The sequence below is a fragment of the Oryx dammah genome, unplaced genomic scaffold (genome assembly GCF_014754425.2).
Source record: "Oryx dammah isolate SB20612 unplaced genomic scaffold, SCBI_Odam_1.1 HiC_scaffold_22, whole genome shotgun sequence".
Taxonomy (NCBI): domain Eukaryota; kingdom Metazoa; phylum Chordata; class Mammalia; order Artiodactyla; family Bovidae; genus Oryx; species Oryx dammah.
This window is the reverse complement of record NW_024070206.1, coordinates 5017949-5043648: the sequence shown is the minus strand read 5'-3', so window position 1 is coordinate 5043648 and position 25700 is coordinate 5017949. Positions and strand designations below refer to the sequence as shown.

The 25700-nt window shown below is 47.9% G+C and overlaps 1 protein-coding gene across 1 annotated transcript in view; it reads right to left on the bottom strand.

The window, feature by feature from the left end:
- ATP8B1 (ATPase phospholipid transporting 8B1) overlaps window positions 1-20303 on the bottom strand; it is a 110695-nt gene extending 90392 nt beyond the window's left edge. The window contains exon 1 of the mRNA XM_040264313.1: window positions 20014-20303. The gene's annotated coding sequence lies outside the window, so the exon portion shown is untranslated. The remainder of the gene's footprint in view (window positions 1-20013) is intronic.
- Window positions 20304-25700: the final 5397 nt, after the last annotated feature.

Below are 25700 nucleotides of genomic sequence, written 5' to 3'. Positions count from 1 at the left end.
CCTCCCCTCACCCCTGCAGACTGGTCTCCATTCATTCCCCACTCAGGCAACACCTGCTCCCACTAACCTTCCACCAAGAGTCATCAAACCATAAGCTTCAGCCATTCTGCCTGCTGCTGAGCTGTAGCGAGTGGGACAGAAGATTCCAGGCTCACAGGGCAGCATACCAATCACCACACACGCAAAGGGTCTCCCTCTCAAGAGAAAGAGCAGAGGGCATCCCTCAGGAGAGCCTATTTCATCCGGATGGTCAGAGGACACTCTGAAGAAACGACACTCAGCCAAAAAGCAAGAGATAAGTGAAACGGAGCAGGACCCCACGGCCGTTGCCCACCCCCCATGTTTTCAGCTTGCCTTTTTGTGTGTGGAAAAATGCTAGCCCAAGAACAAGCTTCATCAGAGACGTGAAAAAATGCATAAACAAAGGAAAATGGTCAAAGCAGGCCAAATAATAATCATGTGCCCATTAAACACAGTCAGGGACCTTTAGTTCCTCCTCAAGGGCTACAGATAATATTCCGAGCCATATCCTGTGAGCTGTCTTGTAGATACTGAAATGCCAGGTGGAGAAGTTAACTATGATGACTAGACTGTAGCTGTACATAAACTACCATCGTTCCAAGAATTGGCCTCAAAAAAATGGAAACAAGCTGATGCTGGAACGTAAGGTTAACTGTACCCAGAGCAATCAAGATGATGCTGGTCAGACGAGCGATGACCAATCTCAAGACGACGGTCAGAACTGACTGCACTGTTTCTGCATGTAGACCCCTCCCTCTGTCCATAAAAGCTCTTGCCCACTGATTTTCGGGCAGGGGGGAATGGGGTAGAGTAGGCCTTTGGATGGACAACCACCCTCCCTTGCTGGTTGTGTGTGTGTTAGTTGCTCAGTCATGTCCAGCTCTTTGCGACCCCACGGACTGTAGCCCACCCGGCTCCTCTGTCCATGGAATTCTCCAGGCAAGAATACTAGAGTGGGTTGCCATTTCCCTCTCCAAGGGATCTTCCTGATCCAAGGATCGAATCTGGGTCTCTTGTATTGCAGGCAGATTTCACCAGGGAAGACCCCCACCCCCAACCCTAGTTGCCAGCATTCAAAATAAAGCAAACTTCCCTTTCCACCAACCTGGCCTCGTTAATGGCTCTGAGTGGCAGGCAGCCAGACCTCACTTTCAGTAACATAGAGAGGAGTCATTTGCAGGAGCTTTCCCGGTGAGAAAGCAACAAATGTGTAGGTGTGGAGACAGAAGGGCTTCGGTGTGCTCCAGGAACTGAAAGAGGACAAGAATAGACCTGGTGGTGCGGGGAGCCGGGCCTGGTGAGCCCTTTAAGAAGGGAAATGTTCTTGAAACTGCAATGCTGAGCTGCAGACAGGTTTTGCAGCCAGGTGTGGACATGCTTCGGGATAAATGGCTGCCCTGGGTCAGAAGGGGCAGAGTGGAGATGGAGACACCCGTCAGGAGACCCCTGAGGTGGTCCAGGAAAAAGGAGAGTGGGGGGTGGAACTGAGAGGATGGCAAAGGACAGAAGTGGGCAGATTCAAGGCCTTCTGGCAGTAGAAGTAACAGATCTGGAGATGGACAGGAAGTGGAGGTCAAGATGGTGGAGTGTGGGAGAGAAAGCGTCACAGATCAAGTCCAAGTTGAGGTAGAGAAGCGTCGTCTAAACTGATTGGGGTTCAGAGCTGGAGGTGCTGTGTGTGAGGAGTGAGGGGGGTGGGCTCTGAAGATGCTCAAGTAGAGAGAGCAGGCTGGCAGAGAGAAAAAGGTGGCTGTAATGGAAGGTCAGCAGAAATCGGCACATTAAATTAATAGTATTTAGTTAGTTATTGGAGAAGGGAATGGCAACCCATTCCAGTATTTTTGCCTGGTGAATTCCATGGACAGAGGAGCCTGGTGGGCTACACAGGGTCACAAGTATTCAGACACGACTGAGTGACTAACACTAACGAACAAAGCCACAGAACCAGAGGCAATCACCCCACGGAGGGAAACGAGGCTGGGACTGACTCCTGAGGAACCCCAGGGTTTTATGACTGCTCCTGTGCACCGTTCAGAGGAGGATTTCTCAGCCTTAGTATTACTGACGTTTTGGGTGGGAGAGGTCTTCATGGTGGGGGCTGTCAGAGGATAAGCAACACTTCCAGCCTCAATCACTAAATGTCAGTAGCAACCCCTAAGTTGTGACAACCAGAAATGTCCTCCTGTGACCCAAATCACAGGTGGCTGATTAGGTTGGGGAAATTTCTGCAAAATGTTTTAAGAAACCTGGTGCTCATTTCTGTCTCAACAAGTTCACAGCCAACTCAGAATAAGGGCTCTACAAATGACATCAACTTCCTCACGTTCTGACTTTGTGGACAAGCACATAAAATTGAATACAACCAGGCCAAGTTCCCCGGTGGCTCAGAGGTTAAAGCGTCTGCCTGCAATGCGGGAGACATGGGTTCGATTCCTGGGTTGGTAAGATCCCCTGGAGAAGGAAATGGCAACCCGCTCCAGTATTCTTGCCTGGAGAACCCCATGGACGGAGGAGCCTGGTGGGCTACAGTCCACGGGGTCGCAAAGAGTCGGACACGACTGAGGGACTTCACTTTCACTTTCTTTCACTTTGCTCCACCTACCAGGAAACAAATGTCGTTATACTAACCCCAAGATACTTTCAAGATCCTGGAAACTCATTATCATCTTTTGACAATAATATAAACCCAAACCAGAATGGTGAGTGAATATAGGCATTAGTTGTCTTCCCTTGGATGCAAATATCTTCTAGCTCAGAGTTACAGAATGATCTAGAAGTTTCCAAGTACCATTAGTAAAAAAGATCTCTAACCCAGACCAAGATATCACAAACGTCCATTTTTCCCGAACAGGAGTTAATTAAAAATAATCCCTAGTATTATGCAGCATTTGCAAAGGATGGCAATATGTAACAAAAGCTGGTACCAAAATCTTAAAATATCTCTTTTTGTTTGTGACTGTTTTGCTAAGTAATAGGGCCTAAGAACTTGGATCGTCTCATCTGGCATCTTTCTGAAAGAATGAAAGCCATGCAGTTCGTTCTATCAGTCCACAGTGGGGTCTTTCCACCCCAGTTGTTGTCGTGGTTCAGATACTTTGTGACCCCATGGACTGCAGCACGCCAGGCTTCCCTGTTGTCCACTACCTCCTGGATCACTGCAAAAATATCCAACTTAATACACTGAAGAAGTAACTGTGGAAGGTACCAGAACCATCTGGAAGTTTTGTTCAGCCACAGAATGCTGGGTCTCGTTCCTGAGCTTCTGACTCAGTAAACTGGATGGGGCCCTCACTTGTGTTGATGCTGCTGCCTCCGGGACCATACTCTGAAAACCAGTATCCAGACAACTACTGCACATCAAGCCGCGCTGGCGTGTGAAATAAACAGTTGGCCTCTCTCTGAAATGGCGTGATCCCAGCTGGCACCAGAATATACAGAGAGGAACCAGCGCAAAGGAGGGGCCGCTCACTCTGACCAGGGAGCATGGAGAAGCAGGAAGTCATCCAGGAGGAGGTAACCCCTGGTCAGCAGGAGGAGGCGGGGCGGGGAAGAACGTCACAGGTGAAGGACGCAGTATGGCAAGACCCCGAGACACAGGGAGGGCGCTGCACCTACCGAATTGCAGGTAAAACGGGGGCGCTGTTTGTTATCAGGTGGTCAGGAGAAGCAACTACACGAGCAACACTAGGAATGAAAACGTTCCCTTTATATGGGAAGTGTTTTAACGATCAAATATTTCACTATCATCCTTTTTCCTTTTGCAACAAATGCTTTCCTCCTTAAATAACAGGCCATGCTTTTAAAAAAGTGTATCACAATACCAGGATTATTAAATACGAATAACCCTGCCATTTTAACATCACTAAGGACATGTGCAAATACAGCATGCCCCGAGTTAGTCTAAAGATGGCACCTGCAACGGGCCAGGAAACGAAGACAGAAGCATCTCAGGAGCACCTTTTAAGCAGCGCTTGGGCAGAGGCAGAGGGAAGGATCTAGCAAATTTAATATAGGAATGTTAGAGCTAGTAATTCTGCGGGATACTTTTATTCGTAGTATTTATCTATTTACTTTTGGCTGTGCTGGGTCTCTGTTGCTGCACACGGGCTCTCTCTGGTTGCGGTGAGCAAGGGTTACTCTCTAGCTGCGATGTGTGGGCTGCTCATGGGAGGGGCTCCTCACATGGCAGAGCAGGGCTCTAGGGCACACAGCTGCCCGGAGGCGTGTGGGATCTTCTGGGACCAGGGATCGAACCCATGACCCCTGCACTGGCAGGCAGATTCTTAACCACTGGACCCCCAGCGAAGCCCTGGATATCTTCTAATCTAAGCTCCTACATTTCAGAAATGTGTCTAAAGTTCAAGAAAACTAGGAACTCCCCAAAAATGTTAAACTTTTTTAAAAATCAAGATTTGCTTGAATGCAAAGAAAAGATACTATCATCTTTGTCTAGTAAGCGGGGTTAAAATAAAGCCAGATAGGGAACATTGACTTTTGAAAATGCTCAGGCAGAAAAATGTTCTCCAACAACTCAGAGCTTGTCAGACAAATTCTAAAGTATACAAGGACTGCCCAACAGGATGTTAGAATATTTAAAAGATCTGAAGTATTCAAGGATACAAGTTTGAAAACAATAAATTAACACATTAACATTAAATTCTAGGAGTGCTCTGGACTGGAAATCCTTGCACAATGCCTACGACAACGTGGCAAACTAAATTTTACTAGCAAATAAAACGTACTGTAGCTCTTGCAATGGTCGCCAGCCTTTACATTCCCCGAGTTTTGTGCCAAGTGCAATAAAAGCCACATTATGCTCACTTATTTCCTTAAGACACACGCAAAGGAGCCCATATGTAAGAAGACGTAACTTCATCGGATAAGAGGGGGCATGAAGTCCCAGCTAAAACTGAGACTGGGCGGCACGTTGTCTTCTTATTCCAGCTCAGTCTTTGCCATGAGCTTCTTCTCCCAAACTGGTTTTTAGTGACTTGTTGATTTCACAACTTTACTGATTTTCAACTTTTAAAAAGGTATCTCTTCATTTAAAAATGGTCTAGCCTCCGTGGTGAAGTATACAAATGTGGGTATTATTTAATCTTTCTGAAGATTTAAAATGTCTCAAAATAGAAGGAAAAACCATTTAAGATAAAAAAAACCTCATCTGGAATTTTATAAACTTTCTAAAGGGACATGTAGTATTCACTGTGTAGACAAAAAAAAAATAGCTGATAAAAGCTAATATGTAATGAACAAAACAGAACCCACCAGGCATCTCTGCCACCAGAAAAACATGTTTCTTAAAAAGAGATGAAAAGAAAAGCACGTTTCTTTTCTTCTTTGTGTGAAGACCATACTGCCTTGTACTTTAGTTAGATGTGGTTTTGTCTGATTCCTCTATTAAATATTAAATATCTGAAGGGCAAGGACTATTGCTAACACAGTCATGGTTCCCTGAAGTCAGTATGGAGAGTGAAATTAACGGCCATCCAAGCTGGTCATCAAGGATGGGGTGTTCTATTCATTCAGTCACCACACATTTGCTGAGCTCCTTCCATGTGGAAGGAACTGTGGTTAGCACAGACTGCACACAGAAAATTCCAAGAAAAACAAAGGACAAACTCCCTTCAAAATAGAATATGCTCCATCCAGATCTAGGTATTAGTGATATCCACTGAGACTGCTACACTTTAAGTTCAAGGATTTCAAAAATCTGAATGAGTCTCGTTATTAAGACAATGCTTCATCCTGGAAGAAAGTGAGCTTGCCCTTTCAGAATATTGGACCCTAATTCTTCCCCAATTCCACCCACAATATCATAATTCCTGGAAATCTGGTTGCCAGATTCCATGGCTGCCAATGAAGCGTGTGTTTCATCGTGTTCTTAACCTACCATGCTTGACATTGTTTCCACCACGTAAACTTTCAAAACTGGAATCTTATGACAGATGAGATCACTCAGAATCATGGAATCAGATCAAGAAGACATCCTTGTCCGACTCTTTGTGACCCTATGGACCACATCCTGTCAGACTCCCCTGTCCATGGGATTCTGAAGGCAAGAATAATGGTGTGGGTTACCATGCCCTCCTCCAGGGGATTTTGCCAACCCAGGGATTGAACCCACATCTCTTAAGTCTCCTGCATTGGCAGGGGTTTCTTTACCACTAGCGCCACTGGGAAGCCTATAAAACATCAGAGCCGTGATTTGAATCACAAAGAAATGGGATCTTAAAAAAACAATGGGCTGATCACTGAACTAAAAGCTGAGAAGAGTGTCTTAGCCCAGTTTTGGCCACCCATCCAAACCTTACTTTCCCTTGAGTTTCTCTTCTGTGCTATGGAAGGAATACCTGTCCTAGTAACTCCCAACTGAGAAGGTTTTAAAACTATGAAGTGATCTAAAACACTGTTATTTCCAGTCAAGGTCAAAGAACTAACTGGTCAGGGACTCAGATCTGCCAGCTCCTGAACTCAGAGCTTGTTCCCCAATACCAGGCTGCTGCTAATTACAAATAAGGAATATTCACTAAAATTTAGGAAAGTAACACAACACAGACATTTCAAGAGACTAAGGGGAAAAAAAATCAAGTCTCTTCTCATGCCCAACTCCAGATTTTTTAAAAATGCACAGAAGCTCCAGGAGTTGTCAAAGGGAGCTTGAATATATACATAGTCCTTAAATTCCAAACATCTCTGTGTTCCTAAATTTTTATTCTGAGTAGTGTTGCCAAATAAAACACAACAGGATGCACAGTCAAATTTGAATTTTAGATAAATCATTTTTTAGTCTAAGTATGTCTCAAATATTGCATGGGAGGGACATACTTATGTTAAAAAATGTATTTGTTGTCTAGTTAAGATTCAAAGTTAATTGGGTACCCTGTGTATTTTTATTTGCTTCTGTATTTCAAAATTCTTTGTACTGCTTTTCCAACCATTAACTGCAAGGTCCTGAAGGGAACCCTCACCTTGGGTGTCTTGAAATCCTCAATCAGCTCAATTTCTGCTTTTGTCAGTTACTAGTTCTGAGACTTCAAGCCACCTACAATTCCTTCACTTGGAAAAAGAGAGGCCAGTAAATACAGTCAGGGCTTCCCAGGTGGCCCAGCGGTAGAAAATCTGCCAGCCAAGGCAGGAGATGCAGATTTGATCCCTGGATTGGGAACCTCCCCTGGAGAAGGAAATGGCAATCCACTCAAGTATTCTCGCACTGGGAAATCCCAGGGACAGAGGAGCCTGGTGGGCTACAGTCCATGGGGTCACAAGAGTAGGACACGACTTAGCAACTAAACAACAAGAAACAGAGACAGCACAGGACTGAGTGGGTAAATGCTACTTGTGCAAGCAGAGAACTCTGTCAACAAAGGCAGCACCACTTTGTCATACACTCTATGTGCTAGGCTGTGCTTAGTCCCTCAGTTGTGTCCAACTTTTTGTGATCTCATGGACTGTAGCCCACCAGGCTCCTCTGTCCGTGGGGATTCTCCAGGCAAGAATACTGGAGTGGGTTGCTGTTCCCTCCTGCAGGGGTTCTTCCCAACCCGGGGGACTGAACCCAGGTCTCCGCACTACAAGCTGATTCTTTACTGTCTGGGCCACCAGGGAAGCCCAAGAATACTGGAGTGGGTAGCTTATCCCTTCTCCAGGGGATCTTCCTGACCCAGGAATTGAACCAGGGTCTCCTGCAGGTGGATTCATTACCAGCTAAGCTACCAGGGAAGCCCCACACACCCCATACACATATTTAAAAGCACAATTTGGTTTTTAGACAAGGCCACATAAGCCAATTTAAATACCCTACTGTTGAAATGAACACAATATCGTACATCAACTAAACTGCAATAAATTTCCGTAATTAAAAAAATAAATGCCACACTGTCCATGAGAAATTCCCAAACTTTAGCGAGTTCCCGTTAAATATACCAACTGCCCCTTTCCCATGTCTGATACAAACATTTGACCTGTGTATGGTGGTCCTGCCAACTAGACAACACTGTACCACCGTTCCACTGTCATTCTCGTCCATAAGGCAACACTAGAGCATTTCCACAAGTGCTTCCTCTGCTCAAATTTAAATGCTTTATTGCTTAAAAAATAGTTGAATGTACTATTTCACAAAAAAACAATAAAAATTAAAAGGATGGCCCTAAGGTTGTAAAGCATTGGTTTCGTAAGGTTTCCAGCATCCCTCCCCATCCATGCTTGTGCTCAGCCGTGTCTGACTCTGTGACCCTTGGGGCTGCAGCCTACCAGGCTGCTCTGTCCGTGGGATTTTTCCAGGCAAGAATATTGGCGTGGGATGCCACTTCCTCCCCCAAGGGGATCTTCCAGGAATCAACATCCCAGAGCAGGAATCAACCCTGCATCTCCTATGTCTCCGGCACCGCAGGTGGATTCTTTACCACTGATCCATCAGGGACGTGCTCAGCTTCGTAAGGTTTCCAATGTCCCTATGGAGTCCGTTAAACCAGTCTCCACAATGCAGATTCCCATGGCTGCATGTGTCCAGGCAAAATCCCTGAATTTATCAGAGCTTGACCTCTGGCCACTCCTGGGTGGAAGTGAACACGACCAACACTAAATTCGTAATCTTCCGTCCTGCTCCTCTGTCTCTGACATCCTCATCTTCCATCCATTATGTCAGAAACCTGAGAATCAACTGCTCCTTCCCGTCCAGGAGATCCTGGAATCTGATCCGTCACCCAGGCAGAGACTCCACAGTCAAACGGCAGCTTCCGCCCCCTGCTTCACCTCTCCACCGTCATCTGGGCCCAAGCCCCCCACCTCTCATCTCTCTCTCTCAGCCCCTGGCAGCAGCCTCCCAACCGGTCTCCTTGCTTCTGCTCTTGGCTCCTCCCGCCCATTCTCCCCAGCATAGTCTGAGTTTTCAGCTGAAACTCAAAATCAAATCATGTCACTCCACAGCTTACAAACACATCGATGTCTTCCAACCAGCTTGGTCCCTGCCCACCTCACCCCATGCTTCCCGGTCCCAACCATCCAACCCCCCCCACCAGCTATCCTGGCCTTCTCACAGGTCCCAGGACACGGCAGGAAGCTCTCACCGCAGGGTCTTTGCACATGCTCTTGCCATGAGCTGGACCAGGAAACCTTTATCTGATGCCTTCTCATCCTTCAGGTCTCAACTTAAGAATAATCTCCTTCAAGACATCTTCCTGGGCTAAATCTTTTGTTGTGGTAAAATATATACAAGCTAAAATCGACCATTTTAGCCATTTGCAAGAGTACGCTTTGGTGACGTTCAGTACTTTCCCATGGTACAACCATCACCGCCACCCACCTTGGGAACTTTCTCATCCCCCCCAACCAAGACTCTGTCCTCTTGAACAGTAATTCCCATTCCCCTCCCTCCACCTCTGGGAACCACTGTTCTCCTTTCTGCCTCTATGGATTTGACTCTTCTGTGTACCTCACAGAAGGGGAATCATACAGTAGGTGTCCTTTTGTGTCTGACTTATTTCATTCAGCATAATTCTTCAAGGTTCATTCATGTTGTGGTGTGCGTCAGAATTTCCTTCCGTTTTAAGACTGAATAGCATTCCATCATATGGATGTACCACTGTGTATTTATCCATCCATCCTTCCAGGACCATTTGGGTTCCTCTGGGACCATCTTGAAGTCAGCCCTCATTATTCTTGTCTTATTTTCCTGTAAGTGCTTATCACAGATCCTAATGTCAGTGCATCTCATATCTCTTCGGTTCAGTATTGACTCCCACCACCCCTCCTCCAGCAACCCTGTGAGCACCGCAGGGGAAGGTCCCTGTTTTGTTCGTCCTGGCATCAGCCACCAGCACCTGCCATGTGGTCTGGAGTGTAGTGGGCGTTTAATAAGTAAATGTTGACTTTTTTAAATGAAAGAAAATGATAAGGCCACCCAAAAGCCACCAGTTTTTAGAGTCAGTCACAAATTCCATGTACTTTGTAGTTAGCTATGAAAGAATAAATTAATGCGCACGCACACACACACACCTTCACAGAGAAATATTTAGCTCTCTGGGCACAAACAATTCCTTTTCTAACAATGTTAATCGATCTATTTGTGACTAACACACATTTCCATTCCCTGTGACCCTTTCAAGAACATGTCACATGCAAAAGTAACTTGTGTACTCAGCAATTAAGGACTTAAACACGGCTAAATGCTACAACGTGGATGATTACGCTCAACAAGACACCACAGAAACATTATGGTAAGTGAAATAAGTCAGCTCACAAAAGAACATATGTTGTATGCTTCCATTTAGAGAAAAGGTCCAGATTGGCAAATACATAGATTCAGAAAGCAGAGGTTGCCAAGAGCTAAGGGGAGCAGGAATAAGAGTAACAGCTAAAGGCGACCAGACTCCATTATTTGAGGTTATAAAAAGCTTCCAGAATAGACTGTGATGGGACCTCCTTGGTGGTCTAGTGGCTAACATTCTGTGCTCCCAATGCAGGGGGCCCAGGTTTGATCCCTGTTCAAGGAACTAGAGCCCAAACACCATGACTAAGAGTCTGCAAGCTGCGATGATGATCAAAGACTCTGAATGCCACACCTAAGACCAGTGAGGCCAAAAAAGTATTCAGATATTAAAAAAAAAAAAAAAAAAGACTGTAGTGATGGTGGTACAACTCTGTAAATAGACTAAAACCCATAGAATTGTACACTGTAAAAGGGTAAATTGGACAGTACAGGAATTATATCTCAATAAAACTGTTTGAAAAAAGATAACCCACGTGTGTGGAGATAGGGGTGGCCAGCCTGTGTGTGTGGGTGAGAAGAAGCTTGCCTTCCCCATTAGACAATGCGTGGTAAGTTTGGGAGCGGTGAGAGCAGGGATCAGGGCCTTACCAGCAGTTTCACCTGTTTTCTCTTGCAGGAGAGGTCTCCATGCCCTGCGCCCCACCGTGGGATAAAGACCATCTTCCTTTCCAGGTGGAGCTAGGGGTAAAAACTCTGCTCAATTCCTGGGTCAGGAAGATCCCCCGGGAGGAGGGTATGGCAACCCACTCCAGTATTCTTGCCTGGAGAATCCCAGGGACGGGTGAGCCTGGTGGGCTGCCGTCTATGGGGTTGCACAGAGTCGGACACAACTGAAGCGACTTAGCAGCAGCAGCAGCAGAACTGATCTTCACACACACCTCGTAATCTACCTGTGTGCTGTCGCTAGTCGCTCAGTCGTGTCCGACTCTTTGCAACCCCTTGGACTGTAGCCTGCCAGGCTCCTCTGTCCATGGGATTCTCCGGGCAAGAATATCGGAATGGGTTGCCATTTCCTCCTCCAGGGGATCTTCCCAAGCCAGGGATGGAACCCAGGTCTCCTGCATTGCAGGCAGATTCTTTACCATCTGAGCCACCAGGGAAGCCTGTAATTTACCTGTTCACTATCTTTATTATCCACTGTGGTCATCTCGATAGAATGTGAGCTCCTCAAGGGTAGGTTCTTCACCTCCTTGATTAATTGACCGACGCTGATTGCCTGGCACAAACGATGTGGTTTGTAGGTAGCTGTTGGCCAGCTCTCTTAGACTTTGTAAGGCTAAGGAGGAGTGTCCATGCTGTGGAATGACTGAGGAGACAGGAAATTCCCTAAGAGAAGCCATTCAAGAAGCTTGCTCAGTTATGTCTGCCTCTGGCAAGCCCATGGACTGTAGCCCGCCAGGCTCCTCTGTCCATGGGATTTCTCAGGCAAGCATACTGGAGTGGGTTGCCATTTCCTTTCCTAAGGGATCTTTCCAACCCAGGGATCCAAACCCCTGTCTCCTGCACTGGCAGGCGGGTTCTTTACCACTGAGCCACCTGCTAGAACTCAAGAAATGAGACCAGTAGCAACTAAGAATACAGGGCCTGAGCAAACTTTCTTCAGCTATTTTTTTTTTTTCCAAGTGTTGCTCTGAATGATCCCAAGGATCCAGGTCACACTGGATGCTATTTATGTGACCTTTGAGAATTTTCACCGTATTTCTCTATGCAAGAGGGGAAGGCTAAGAATGATTTTTAAAAAATATTCTAAATCTCAACTGAGTTGAACTAGATAAAGTAGCAAAGCTCCAACAGATTAATATCCTTTCTGTGGTTGGGACTGGCACAGGATAGGAAGATGGAATGATATCCAGGGATAGTGACATTGGAGTCAGTGTGAAATGTGTGTAAGTTTTACTTTAAAAAAAAAGTCTTGCTTTTAAAATATGCAAATCCTTATCTCGGCTAATTTTCAAGACACCCAATGAGCAAAAGGTCATGTAAGAGTCTATTGTTGCAATTAAGATGTTTTTAGCCTAACAGACATCTAATCATGATCGAAAGCGTTCTGGTATTGATCCTGCTCCATGAATAAGCACATTAGTACACAGATGCAACAACTGACAATTCTGCCACCCTGTGAGTGATCTCTTGCCTTGAAACCTATTTTGAAATCCATGGGTTCTACCCTAAGGTAGAAAACAATCTGATTTTTAAGCATGCCATTTTCAAACATTACATATAAGTTTTTCTGTCATTCTAACCTCCCTCCATCCACCAAAAAAAAATTTTTTTTTCTTTAAGTCAAGTCAGTTCTGGAGGAAAGTTAAGGATTTTTACCTCTACTAGGAAATAGTCTCCCTGGAGGGCAGCTGTGGCCTGCAGAAATCTTCAGATGGTGGAACCAGGCCTTCTGAGCTTTTAAGCCCACCCTGGTATACAGCATGGTGTCACCCACACCGCAGGTCAGAGGGTGATGAAATTCTAAAGGGCCACCAGCTGTGTGAGAGCAGCCGCAGGTCAAAGGAGAAATGTGGCTGCCGCCACGAGTCTTCCACGCCACCCGCCTCCTCGCAGTTCCCACAGCCTCATCTCCAAGATGCTTTGGAGGAAAATGTGACACGAAATTCTCCACGTCTCTGGTCATCTTAGCCAGGTTCTATGTTCTATGAATGACAAATCTCACAAAACTGAATCACATCTCAACAGCTCCCAGGAGGAAACAGATATGCCCATGTTCACAACAGCCAACGGTGGACACAACCCAAAGGCCCCACATCAGACAAGTGGATAAACCAAATGTGGTATACACACACCGGGGAATATCACTCAGCCTTGAAAAGGAAGTGAAAGGCAGCTCTGACTCATGCTGTGACGTGGACGAACCCTGAGAACATCGTGCTGAGCGGAGTCAGCGTCATAAAGGGTCTCGTGCTGTGTGACGTGGCCGAGGGACCTCAGAACGGCCAACATCACGGGGACCGTGCAGGACAGAGGTTATTAGAAGATACAGTGAGGGCGAGACGGGAGTGACTGTTTAATAGGTACAGAGTTTCCAAATGGGACGGTGAAAAACTTCTGGATGTGGACAGTGGTGAGAGCCGCAAGATATTGTGAATACGCTTAATGCCACGGAATTCACACTTTCAAATGGCTAAAATGAAAAATGTTATAAATATTTCACAGTGATTAAAACAAAACTCCCATGAAATAAACTATTGCACTAGGATGACATCATGAGGAACCTCCTCTCCTCCCAGTGTTGTTCTGGTACCCAAAACGGAGGGTAGATTTTCACTTCATTCTCACCGTCTCAGCAGCTGATGACCCCACACACACTTAATTTCACTGTTTTATCAAGAGTTCTGAAGGCTTAAAGAGCACCTGCCGGTGCCTGGCTTAGGGGCCCACACGTGTGATTTCCACCTTGGTGGCTAGGCTGCTCTGTTCCAGGGTGAAATATACACACCCGACCCACCTCCCCCATGAGTGCCTGTTTCAACCACCCACGTTCAATGGTTATCTGTTTTCTTAGAGAATAGTAAATGTTTCTTCTGGATCCACAGATCATATACCAATCTCAGAGAGTGGTCTGAGTAGTTCATTGCATCACAAGATGATATGGTAAAGGTTTGTACACGAATCACAGCACACCATGGGCTTCCCTGGTGCCTCAGATGGTAAAGAGTCCGCCTGCAATGCAGGAGACCGGGGTTTGATCCCTGGATCAGGAAGATCCCCTAGGGGAGGGCATGGCAACCCACTCCAGTATTCTGGCCTGGAGAATTCCACGGACAGAGGAGCCTGGTGGGCTACAGTCCACAGGGTCGCAAAGAGTCGGACACGACTGAGCAACTGACAGTTTCACATCACACCATAAGATAAGTAATGCACCCACCACGGGAGCCTCCCCAAACGGCAGAAATAGGCGGTCAGGGGCCGTGAGCCAATCATGCTCAGCGCCCGAGTCGTTCCGATGAGGATATTCCAACTGGGCCCCATCTGAGTAAAGGTTAGAAAACTGGTTTCCAATGCTTCCTTGCTCTAAATCAAACAAACTTCAACTCTGGTGAACAAAAGCCACTCAGCAGAGAGACAGAGCCATAAGTGACAGCCCTGTAAATAAGGACTGTAGCTGCTGGCCAAAGGTCAGGCTGCACAGGTACTCGATAGAAGCACCAGGCTTCTCAGGCACACAAGGGAAGGTGGTCGTCACTACCGAAGGGCGGCCCTGGAGCAAGGGTGACCTCTGATACCCGGGGCCCCCAGCCCCAGGAGTCCTCTCCCCAGACTGACAGCCAGCTTCCTACTGCTGATCCGCCAGAGCCTCCAGGCCCAGCTCTCCCTTATAAAGTGTAAATTCACTGGACTTGAAGACTGATAATGAACATAGAGCTTCAGAGCTGGGAGAGGCCCAGGCCACCCTCCATGGTCTAAGGCAACCACCTCCCCATGCACAGGGGCAAAGTCCAGAGCAGGAAGAGAGAAAACATCCGCTCTACTGTCTTGCTGCTGCTGCTGCCGCTAAGTCGCTTCAGTTGTGTCTGATTCTGTGCGACCCCATAGATGGCAGCCCACCAGGCTCCCCCGCCCCTGGGATTCTCCAGGCAAGGACACTGGAGTGGGTTGCCATTTCCTTCTCCAATGCATGAAACTGAAAACTGAAAGGGAAGTCACTCAGTCCGACTCTTAGCGACCATGGGATTTTCCAGGCAAGAGTACTGGAGTGGGTTGCCATTGCCTTACCAAAGAGGAAAAGACAAAAACACAAATCAGGCCCTCCAGGAACCTCACAGCTTCCACATCGCCAGTCCAGTGCTGGGAGAGCATGCTCAAGCCATTTTTTAAATGAATGGATGGGATGGACAGGTGGGTGGTGGATAGATAGGTAAATGGGATTGTATCAGTGGTCTCTGCCACTAGTGATGCTCACCAGGGGCCACAACTCAGAAACCAACAGAAAGCACTGATCCTTTCAAAAGAACCCAAGTTTGGAACAGAGAAGTTTCGGTTTTTTTGTTTAAGCAAGAATACAGGGCTTTCTCCATAATTCAGCACTTAGGACTCGACCTTCCAATGCAGGGGGTGCAGGTTCGATCCCCAGATAGGGAACTAAAGTCCCACAGGTCATGGGGTGCGACCAAAAAATTTAAATAAGAACAAGAGTACAGAGGTGAGGGAGATGAAAGCAGTCAGGAAGTGGGGGCGAAGGAGACCAGCTGTGTCCCAAGGGCCGCCCCCAACTCTGCAGGAGGAGAGCACACCCAGGTGGGGGCGGCCACCCCTCCAGACTGTGACTGGGTATGAATACCCCTAGGTCACCGTGCCCCCTGGTCCTTAGACACCTGGACTCCAGAACCCAAGCCCTGGGTCTAGAAGTTCAGAACCTCGCCCTTGCTCTAGAGGACTTTCTCTTGCCACTGCCTGGTGCAAATACACACCTACGTTTGCTAAGTGAGTGTGGAGTGATGCCCATTTCCCGAACTGTCTAGGAGAAAGGCAAAGGTGGCTGAGCCCTGAGTATTTACCGATCTGACCGGTATCAACAGCATGCAGGCTTCCCTGGTGGCTCAGACGGTAAAGAATCCGCCTGCAATGAGGGATCCCTGGGTCGGGAAGATCCCCTGGAGGAGGGCATGGCAACCCACTCCAGTCTTCTCGGCTGGAGAATCCCATGGACAGAGGAGCCTGGTGAGGCTACAGGCCATGGGGTCGCAAAGAGTCAGACGTGACTGAGTGACTAAGCAGCTATCAGCAGCACCACGGTAGTAACACTGACTATGTTTGACTAAGGTCTGTGCTAAGCCCTTTTAAATTCTCTCAGCTGGAACTCATCACGTGACACTCTGAGGAGGTACTATTCCCCTTCCATCTTACAGATGAGTACACTGAAGCTAGCGCAATCAAGGTAACAACTGGCCGCGGGTTATACAAGTAGGGAGCCACGAGGCCAGGATTCCAAGCCAGATCACAGTATCCCAGCGCACTTGCACCAGCCCCTCACTGCTGCCTATGGGCTCAACGTCCATGGGACCATTTAACAGACATGGTTCCCACTGTGCCTGGTTTTGGTGACAATTTAAAGTGCAATTATCCATGGGGTTGCCAAAGAGTCACACATGCCTAAACAAATTTTTAACAATTAGGAAAAGTATTAATGTGTTCCTTAATGATCAGACAAGAAAAAATTCATTTTCTAATAAAGATGAGATACAAAACTATTTTATATATAAACCATTAATTATGTGTGTGTGTATGTGTGCTTTCTAGACTTCTTCTGTAATGCCAGCTCTTCAGCAACATGGGATCTCTGAAGATCTCATAGTGGATATGATTTTTACCTGGGCACAAGGATGGGGATTTGGGAGGACCTATCTTCTTTTCACGTTATAAAAACTCTTCTGGTAGCAAATTAATTTTCACTGTTGCTGTTCAGTCACTAAGTGGTGTCCGACTCTTTTGTGACCCCGTGGACTGTAGCCCGCCAGGCTCCTCTGTCCACAGGATTTCCCAGGCAAGAACTGTTGTTCAGTCGCTCAGCTGTGTTCGATTCTTTGCGACCCCATGGGCTGCAGCACACCAGGCTGGAGTGGGACATCTTCTCCAGGGGATCTTCCTGACCCAGGGATCGAACCTTGGCAGGTAGATTCTTTATTACTGAGCCACCAGGGGCTTAAAACTCTTAAAACTCCTCTGGTAGCAAATTAATTTTTACTTATCTTAGTAGGTAACAAAACAACACCTACAGGCATGAATACAATTAATCTAATTGAACAACGCCAACAAACAGGCCTGAAAACTCACAAGACACCTAAAGACACCACCTATACACACAAAAAAACTCCCCAGGAGACTGACCTAGAGGGAGGTATAGAAGTAAAGTCTAAAATTAACTGCCTGAGAAACTTTAAAGGTACCTCTTTAGAGACAAAACATGAACAGACCCCATAAAACTTGTTCTGGTATCTAAAAAGCAAGTTCCTCTGCATTCATAAGCGAACAGGCTCTTTTTTTTTTTTTTTTTTTTTACACAATGATTGAAACTAAAGAGCAAAGGTAACTAGGAGATTGCAATCTCAGGTGAGCTGTAAGAATCACCTGGAGTCCAACAATGGATTCAAGCTTCAGTAAGGCAATAAAATACAAAAAACACACTAAATACCTGGGCATCAGACTATTGTTTTAAATCCATTTAATAAAGAAAACTAAGAAAACAACAGACACCTACTATGCATAAGCAAGGTTTATTTGTTTTCTTATTTAATCTTCCGCAACCCAAGGAGGTTGGAAAGCATTTTTTTTCCAGAAAATTCAGGAATTCACATAAAGTGACACAATTTCAAAAATAAAGATAAGAATAAACTGTAAACATTAAATACAATTTAAAGTAAAGGAATTGAAATCTGTGGGAATCTAAATCCATATGTTGTCCACAACTCCTTGCTCCAGGAAAAAGGGGAAGAGGAGGGAGGTCAGAAGGGAAAAGAGGAAGGAAGCAGTGAGGGACGAGCCTGCAGATGGGGAAAGAAACTTTCCACAGCTGGATGTGGTCAGAGCTGTTAGTGCCAAGACCGGAGAGACACCCGGCAAAATAGAACCAGTCCTGAACTTGCTTTACACCTGCACACTACTTACACCTGCAACTTTTTACCAAACTGTTTTAAAGCCTCAATTAATCACAAAAATAAAAAGAACCCCTCTGAGCTCTATCACTAACGAGTATCACTAACAAGAGCGTTGTTGTTTAATGGCTCATGTCCTGTCTGACTCTTTTGTGACCCCATGGGCTGCAGCCCACCGAGCTCCTCCATCCCTGGGATTTCCCAGGCAAGAATACTGGAATGGGTTGCCATTTCCTTTTCCAGGGGACGTTCCCACCCACCAGGAATCAAATCTCCCTCATTGTAGGGGGATTCTTCACTACTGAGCCACAGGAAGTGCACACTGATATGCATTTTCCTTAAAAAAAAAAAAGAAGGAAAACTAAAGTGGCCAAAGCTGCTTTCACACAGGGTGTTCCTGTTCACTAGTATTAAGCCGTCCGAGTCTTGTCTGGTGCCCTATGCCAGACCAAAGAATCCCTAAAAATTATCCAAGCACGGTCACTAGAAAATGGCAGGTGAACAAAGGTTAAGATTTCTTAACTAAAATTAGAACAAGGAAGCCTCCACTACCTAATGAATATTATTAAGAGGATTTAGAGGAGTAATTGCAGGCAGGCAGACGTCTCCCCCAGAAAGTAATCAGTATCAGCTAATAACCATTCATCAGCTTTTGCACCGTACATGCATTTATAACAGGTTTTAATAAAACCTTCAACAACAGGCCCGGAATTAATGAATGGCATTTTAAGGTCTAACATAAAAGTACTCCCCAGACATGAAAATTAGAACTTCTCCTTCATACTTTGCGCTGTTTTCTCTTTTTATCTGCCTCGTGTTTACCATCACTGGAGACTCGATCACACACCCTTTTAAGCTCGTTTCTAACAGCGGTTAACCGTCCTCTGTAACCTGCGGTGCCGGGTGGTCTTTCAGTGCGTCGCCTGCGTTGTCTCATTTCATTCTCGAGGAATGGAAGCAAGAGGCTTGCAGGCAACGCGACCAGGAAGATGGGGGAAATCTGTTATTAGGCCCACAGGGCGGGCAGTTTCCGGGAGGGGAAACTGGCAGCGTCCGGAGCTACCCAAGAAGGACTTGGAGAGCGCCGGGGGCCGCGGCGGCAGGCCGAGGGAGCAGGGTGGGGTTGAGCCGGGCTCGCTCAGCGGAAAAGGAGCTCAGGTTCCCTTTCCCCGAACCTGTCAACCCGCCTCCTGCGTTCTGCATCCCCCAGGCACCTCGTGCTCCCCCAAAGCTGTCACCGATCAGCGTCCCAAGCCTCCCCACCCCTCTCCGGCGGGGCCCAGGTGCGCGCACTCCCTTGGAGAAGCTGAGGGGACAGTGACAACGCTTCCCCAACGTGGGGCGGGGTGGGCAAGAGGCGCGGGTAAAACTCTCGCCCTTCTCTGCAACACCCCTTCCCCGCAAGTGCCATTCCGCAGTCAGACAGCGAGGTGACAGCGCCGGGCACCAAGCTGGAGAGGGAAGGAGCTGGGCTGTTGGCGGTGCCATGGGAGCTGGCGGATAGGCCCCTAGAGTCCCCGGCAGAAAACAGGATCCCTCCTCCCCATCACCTCCCAAACAACATTAAGGCTCTCGGAAGCCGTCTGCAGGGCGCCGGTCCCGCAGTAGGCGCGGTGGCGGCGAGCTCACTCCCCATCCCTCCTCGAAGGCGCGACCGGTACGTTCAGCCCTGGATGTCTTTTCCGGACGCGTGGGCATCGGCTCCCAACGGGGCCCCCAGCAGAACCCTGTCAACGGGGGCTACCCGAGGGACGACAGACGTCGCAGGGAAGCCAGCGGCGCCCCTCAAGGAGCCACAAGCCCGGCCAGGTAGGATCTTCGGCGCTTAAGCCGGGACCAGAGCGCAGCAAACGAGCGCAGAACCCGAACGCCTGGCGCACCGCTGAAGAGCTCAGGGCCGCCCCCGCGGAGCCGCCTGCCCCGCCAGCTGTGTCTTCCCATCCCTGAGGCCCGTGAAGGCTCCCGGCACCTCTACCCAGATCCCACCCGTGTGGGCTCCGGAGCCCGCGGGCGCCGACAGCTGCTGCCCCCGCCTCCCGGTTCCCCGGGGCTCGTCGCCCCGCGGGACGGCAGGGGACCTGCGGGGCACATCGGGGGTCCGGCCGCCGCGCCCCTCCTCACCTGGCGCTCGCTGGGCCCCGGCTGGGGCATCCGCCGGGTGCGCGCCTCCCCGCGCGCTCGGTGCGCACCTGCCCGCCGCCGCCCGCCGGCCCCAGCGCTGGCCGCCGCGCTAGCGCTTCATGGCGCACGGGGCTGGCCGGGGCCCCGGGAAGCGTGTCCAGTTGGCGGCGGCTCCTCGGGCTCTCGCCGCTCTCCAATGGCTCCCCGCCTTCCCCCGCCCCGCGTCCGCGCCCCCTTCCTCCGCGGCCGCCCTTTTTCCTCCGCTCGGCCGGACCGGCCAAACTGGTTTCTCCGCTCCGGGGTGGTGCCTCTGGTCTCCCTTTAGCAGCCTCAGCTGGGTCGGGGGCGGGCCCGGCCGTCGGCCCTCCCTCGGTCCCTCCCGGGGGCGGAGAGGAGCCGGACGCCGAGCCCCGAGACGGGCCGACGCGGCCCGCGTCCAGTCCTCAGCCCTGTGCGCTCCGGCGGCAGGTGGGCACCCTGGCCGCGGTCCGAGCGCGTCCCCCGCCTCGCCCGGGCCGCTCTCGCCTCCCCGGACAACCCCCGCCTCCCTGGGGACGCGCTTGCCACCCCGCCCCGTCCGCCCCGCGTCACTTTCCCGCTGCCCTCGGCTAGCTCGGCCGCCGCCTGGGGTCGGTGACCGCGCCATCCCGGAAAGCTGGCGAGGCCGCAGCTCGACCTGGACCTGAGCTCCCTCGGTAAGGGGAGCTGTACCCTCTCGATGCCAAGTCACGTTGCAGGACTGGTGACCGAATGCGCGTCGCGGCTCGCCGCGCGGAGGGTGGGGGAAGAGACGGCGCCAAAAAACTTGACTGGTTTGGAGTCAAAACGACCGGAGTGCAGCATACAAATGGTTTGGTGTCAACTGGAACTTTTAGACTCACGTGCATGATTGCTGGCTGGTGTGTGGGCGCTTGAATCACCCCTCCCTTACATCAGAAACTCGGTTCGGCAGGATGTTACCGCTCACCTGCTATGGCAAGTCTCTGGGATAAGCAGGGAGGAAATCCGAAGCTGAATCAAAGAGTCTGCTGAAAGTATAATAGAGGAAATAGGACTCAGACACCGGTAACTAGCTATCTGCAGATCAGAGAGGCCAAGAGTTCAGACTCCCAACCGGGAGCTTAAGGACTATGTCACTGAAGTGGCAGGCTTGAGTGGGGACTCAAAGATCCACACATTCAGGAATCAGGGCTGCATGGGGAGGGTGTTCCAAAAGTGGGCCACCAACTTGATCTTCAGCAGATGAAAGACTCTACTGATCTTGTTAAACACTAGACTGCCTTTTGCTTCTTTTTCATTAACTACAGTTGATGTTTGACTCAGTGGTGCTGGTCAGTCATCTAATCTCTCATCCCTAGAATGAGTCTGCAACAGATGATCTCAAATGATCTCTTTTTCAGTGCTGATTTTCTGACCTCAGCAATAGAACTAAGGTCCAGAAGCCAGAAAACAGTGACTGTTAGTGACAATGGGGTAGACCAGACTGGCAGTGCAGTGGTAAAACAAAACTAGGGAGGGGGTTGGAGCCTGGACGCAGGCCACGATTGAATGCAAGCTAAAGAACTGAGTACATCGTACGAAATACTGGGCTGGGTGAATCACAAGCTGGAATCAAGATTGCCAGGAAAAATATCCATAACCTCAGTTATGCAGATAATACCACTCTAATGGCAGAAAGCAAAGAGAAACTAAAGAGCTTCTTGATGAAGGTAAAAGAGGACAATGGGGAAAAAAATCTGGCTTAAAACTCAACGTTCAAAAAACTAAGATCATGGCATCCGGTCCCATCACTTCATGGCAATTAGATGGGGAAACAATGGAAACAGTGACAAACTTTATTTTCTTGGGCTCCAAAATCAGTGCGGATGGTGACTGCAGCCATGAAATTAAAAGATGCCTGCTCCTTGGAAGAGAAGCTATGACAATCCTAGATAGCATATTAAAAAGCAGAAACATCACTTTTCTGACAAATGTCCATATAGTCAAAGCTATGGTTTTCCCAGTATTCATGTACAGATGTGAGAGTTGAGCCATAAAAAAAGGCTGAACACCGAAGAATTGATGCCTTTGAACTATGGTGCTGGAGAAGACTCTTGAGAGTTCCTTGGAAACAGCAAGGAGATCAAACCAGTCCATCCTAAAGGAAATCAACCCTGAATATTCATTGGAAGGACTGATGCTGAAGCTGAAGCTCCAATAGTTTGGCCACCTAATGCGAAGAACTGACTGATTGGAAAAGACCCTGATTCCGGGAAAGATTGAAGGCAGGAGAAGGGGACTGCAGAGGATGGAATGGTTGGCTGGCCTCATTGACTCAATGGACATGAGTTTGAGCAAACTCTGGGAGATGGTGAAGGACAGGGAAGCCTAGTTCATGGAGTCACAAAGAGTTGGACACAACTTAGGGGCTGAATGGCAACAAAGAGTTGGGGGCTTGCTTTTGGCAGCACCTACAAGTGATTGAAAGTTTATGGCCACCGCAGTGACACGATCAGGGTGTGTTTTATGGGAAGTAACAGGGATAGTTTGGAAAAATAAGACTGAGAATTAGGGTGTGACTTGGTACCTCGTATCATAAAGCGGGCCTGAAGGAGCTGCCAGTGGAGGTGAAAAGGAGGAGGAGCCTCCCAGGACAGGAGGGAGGAGAAACAGCCAGGGTGCAGAGGGGCTGGAACCTGCAGCACGAAAGATGAGCCAAGTTCTCCAGACTGGGTGATGGTATTAGTAAGAACAAGAGAGTTGGAGGAGAGAGAGGCTGCTGAGAAAGGCAAACACCAGTAATCGTAGGAATCAAGAGATGACTCCAGACAAACAGAGGGATCCCTTCCTCCTTGCAGACATCCCAGCAAGAGCTCAATTTGCCCAGGAAAACATTGTATAAGAGAGGAACTATACTAAGACACATCGCTCCAGTCCCACACCCAGATCTGATAAACACCCTTCCCATAGTTGCATTTAACTTCCCTGTGTCGAGGCTTCCCAGGTGCTTCAGCAGTAAAGAATCCACCTGCAGTGCAGATGATGCAAGTTTGATCCCTGGGTCAGAAAGATCCCCTGGAGAAGGAATGGCAACCCACACCAGTATTCTTGCCTGGAGAATCCCATGGACAGAGGAGCCTGGTGGGTTCCCCTCCCTTGGGTCACAAAGAGTCGGACACGACTGAGCATGCGTGCACACACACGGCAGGTGACCTGTGGACGGCACGTGTCCTCACAGTATCTCTGCCCAGTTCCCTGAGGGGTCCACAGGGTCGAAAAAAGAGTTGAACGCTGCTGCTGCTAAGTTGCTTCAGTTGTGTCCGACTCTGTGTGACCCCATAGACGGCAGCCCACCAGGCTCCGCCATCCATGGCATTTTCCAGGCAAGAACACTGGAGTGGGTTGCCATTTCCTTCTCCAATGCATGAAAGTGGAAAGTGAAAGTGAAAGTGAAGTCGTGTCCGACTCCTAGCGACCCCATGGACGGTAGCCCACCAGGCTCCTCCATCCATGAGATTTTCCAGGCAAGAGTGCTGGAGTGGGGTGCCATTGCCTTCTCTGAGAGTTGAACATAACAGTGTCTAAACAACAAGTAGACCCTGAAGATTTCAAGCTAGGTTGCTTCTTTTATAGGCCCCAGGGAGGGGGTAGGAGGTAGGGATGGGAAAGTGTGGACAATGCAACATGATGGGTGTTGTTTCAAAGATTTATTCACTTAACAAATGTTTACTGAGTGCCTACTATGTGCTAGGCATGGTTCTAGTGGCTTGGGTACATCAATGAACCAATCAGGCAAATTGTACCATAAAAGGTGACAAATGCTTTGAAAAAATAGAGCAGGAGTGGCTGGGAGGGGGGCCACTGAGGACGCCTTCTAGGGTGCTGTGAAAGTTCTTGATCAGGTGGTAGTTATACTATTAACGGTGTGTGTGTATGTGTATATATATATATATATATATAGAGAGAGAGAGAGAGAGAGATAAGTTTATTGACCTGAGCACTTAAGATTTGTATACTAAAAAATTAAATAATAAAAAAAACAAAAATCAGACACTTAAAACTCCTTGGGAAAAACATTAACAGAATACTCTTTGACATAAATTGTGGCAACATATTATTTGGTCTAAGTGAGTGAAGTCGCTCAGTCGTGTCTGACTCTTTGTGACCCCATGGACTAGCAGCCTACCAGGCTTCTCCCTCCATGGGATTCTCCAGGCAAGAGTACTGGAGTGGGTTGGCATTTCCTTCTCCAGGAGATCTTCCTGACCCAGGATTCGAACCCGGGTCTCCCTCATTCCAGGCAGACACTTTAACCTCTGAGCCATCAGGGAATGGCTTCCTTGTGGCTCAGCTGGTAAAGAATCTGTCTGCAATGCAGGAGACACAGGTTCGATCCCTGGGTTGGGAAGATCCCCTGGAGAAGGGAAAGGTTACCCACTCCAATATATTTGTGAGGATCTTGATTTGGTCTAAGGCAGGAAACAAAAGCAAAATTAAACAAATGTAACCTAATTAAATGTAAAAGCTTTTGCACAGCAAAGGAAGCCATTGACAAGATGAAGACAGTGTACTGAATGGGAGCAAATGTTTGCATATGATGTGACCGAAAGGGGTTAATATATAAAGCGCTCGTATAACTCAATATCAATAAAACAAACAACCTGATTAAAAATGGACGAATACCTGAAGAGACATTTTTCCAAAGAAGACATACAGATGGCCAACAGGCACATGAAAAGATCTTCACCATCACTAATCATCAGGGAGGTGCAAATTAAAACCACAGTGAAGTGTCACCTCACACCTGTCGGAATGGCTGTCAACAAAAGACCACAGGTAAGAAATGTTGGCAAGGATGTGAAGAAAAGGGAACCCCTGTATATACTGGTGCAAATATAAATTGGGACAGCTCCTATGGAAAACAGTATGGAGATTCCTGAAAAAAAAAAAAAAAACTACAAATAGAATTGCCATGTTAGTACTGCTCAGTCGTGTCCGACTCTTTGCGACCCCGTGGACTGCAGCCCACCAGGCTCCTCTGTCCATGGATTCTCCAGGCAAGAGTACTGGAGTGGGTTGCCATTCCCTTCTCCAGGGATTTTCCCAAACCAGAGATTGAACCTGGATCTCCTGCCTCGCAGGTAGAGTCCTTATCATCTGAGTCACCATATGGTCCAGCAATTACAGTCCTGTGTATTTATCTGAAAAACAACACTAATTTAAGAAAAATACATGCACCCCAATGTTCAAAGCAGCATTATTTATAATAGCCAAGACATGGAAGCACCCTAAGTGTCCATCAACAGATTACTAGATAAAGGAAAAGCATATATGTATATACATATATATATACACAATGGAATACAACTCAGCAATTGAAAAAGCATGAAATCCTACTATTTGCAACAACATGGATAGACCTAGAGGGTCTTATGCTAAAAGGAAATGTCAGACAAAGACAAATAACGTACATTATCACTTACAAAACAGATTCACAGATATAAAAAACAAACTAGTGGAGAAGGAAGAGGGATGGGCAAGCTAAGAGAAGGTGATTAAGAGGTACAAACTAGTCCGTATCAGATAAACTACAAGGATATATTGCACAGCACAAGGGATGTAGTCAACCATTATGTAATAACTTTAAGTGAAGTTTAATCTATAAAAATTTTGAATCACTATGTTGTACACCTGAAACTAATATAGTA